The following is a 2,152-nucleotide window of genomic DNA, read 5'->3' as shown; positions in this document are numbered from 1 at the left end:
AAAAAAAAAAAAAAAAAAAAAAATTAAAAAAAAGAGAATGAGTTTAGGATATCTTATCTCAGCCATCAGCAGCTGTCTGCTGGAATCCTTCCCATGGTGCCTGTGAGGATGCCCAGTCTATGGGAGTCAATCAAGAACCTCATGCCAATGATTTCACCAGGGTGGCACCAAACCTTACCAAGGCCACAGTAACTGCCATGATAGCCATGATAGCCGGAAAGTTGTATGGGGGCACCTTGCCCACAGCCAAGACCATTTTAAAGAATAACATCTCTTTAGGCCATGTACCCCAGGGACCTCTAACACACCCTCTGAGCAACTGAACTATCTTTCAGTTGCCCTAGAGTCCAGGGCTTCCAGGTTGAATACAAAGACTTCCCCCAAAACAAGAACAAATTTGTATCTTGTATCAATTGCTCCTCTCAGCCATCTCTGATCCTCCATGGCATTGGCAACAATGTGGAGTCCTTCCACAACATGGCTGCTCTGAACATTTTAAAGCTGCTGCCTGAGTTGGACCAACAAAGTACAGAGATGCCAACAACAGGAAACGGACAAGTGTCTGTGTGTGGGAGGTGCTAAAATTTTTCTGGCCAGGAACCATTATAAGATCTCAACATATATACTGAAAATACTGAAACTGCTTTGAAAATTTGGATTTCTGATACCTCCAGGGGGCCGAGAGACACAGTGGGCAAAGAACGAGGGCGGCAGTGTGGTGAAGGTGGAGACCTAAGGAGGTGACCTAGGCTGGGATGGACCGTGCTGGGTTTATTGTGATGGCCACTTGGTGAACAAGAGGTTCCCACACAGAAGCAGCTACTCCACCAGGAAACCAGCAGATCCATGCCTTGGGCACCCCAGGGCTTGGTCATTATTTTATTTTGCCATGTGAAAGAAGAAACAGAAAAGAGAAAGCATAACCCCTTCTCAAACTGGCTCACTCACCACTTTGGGACAAACCTTGGGTAGACAGGACGGGAGAGAGGCCTTAGACCCACCCCAGAGCTAAAAGCACAGAGAAATCAAATGCTTCTTAATCTAACTTTTCCAGCACACCATAGCCCCACCACCTACCACAGTACTGACACCATAACTGTTGCTTTCTTAGTTTCATTATTTTCTTTTGATTAATATGACTCTATAAAATTCTCATTTGAGAGTTGAGTCTCAATTATATCTAGTTATTAGCACAGCGTGGAAACTTGTCTGAGTCTGATTGTACCTGTTATGTAACTGGCAAAGATCATAACTATGTGTTTGTGCTTTATTTTATTGGACTAACCCTGAACCATTACAATGATACAAATTGTGTGCCCTATGGTTTAGCTTAAACAGTCCTGGACTTCTCAGAAACCTTGATGAAGTTGTCCATTGTTGTATAAATTGGACAATTTTAGGAGTTTTAAACTTTAGGTGATCATTTGATTTTTTTTTTTTTTTTGAGATATAGTCTTAAAAGATTCAATAGAGTGCCATGGCATCACAGCTCATAGCAACTTCAAACTTTGGGGCTCAAGCAATTCTCTTGCCTCAGCCTCCTGAGTAGATTGGACTATAGGCACCCGCCACCACGCCCAGCTATTTTTAGAGACAGGATCTTGCTCTCTCTCTCCAGCTGGCGTCTAACCTGTGAGCTCAGGCAATCTACGTGCCTCAGCCTCCCAGAGTGCTAGGATTATAGGCATGAGCCATTGCACCTGGACACTTGATTCTTTTTCTCTTTTATTTTTGTTAATACAATAGGACTTAAAGAAATAAACTTTGACCTTTGTTTTAAAGATTACAAAAATTGTGTCTATGCATATGGCTCTTAAGGACATAACTTTCACTACACTACAGGATATGATCTCCAAGTAGTCCATATATACCTACAGATTGATTTTCCTTGTGTGCGTAATACTGTTAATTACATCTGCATGTAGGGCTGAAAGGAATGATCTCTGTTTCCATATACAGCTGTGTTGCTTTGGATGTTGTGTTATTGTACACAGAAATGTGTGCATTAAGATTCTGTGTATTGGCTCAGCACTTGTGGCTCAAGTGGCTAAGGCGCCAGCCACATACACCTAAGGTGGAGGGTTCAAATCCAGCCTGGGCCCTCCAAACAACAATGACAGCTGCAACCAAAAAAAATAGCCAGGTGTTGTGG

General features: G+C 42.7%; 1 pseudogene; it reads left to right on the top strand.

The window, feature by feature from the left end:
- LOC100957549 overlaps positions 1-582 on the top strand; it is a 1,772-nt pseudogene extending 1,190 nt beyond the window's left edge.
- Positions 583-2,152: the final 1,570 nt, after the last annotated feature.

Source organism: Otolemur garnettii, unplaced genomic scaffold (assembly GCF_000181295.1).
Source record: "Otolemur garnettii isolate 467f Iridium unplaced genomic scaffold, OtoGar3 scaffold00093, whole genome shotgun sequence".
NCBI classification, from domain to species: Eukaryota; Metazoa; Chordata; class Mammalia; order Primates; family Galagidae; genus Otolemur; species Otolemur garnettii.
This window is presented reverse-complemented; position numbering and strand designations above follow the sequence as displayed.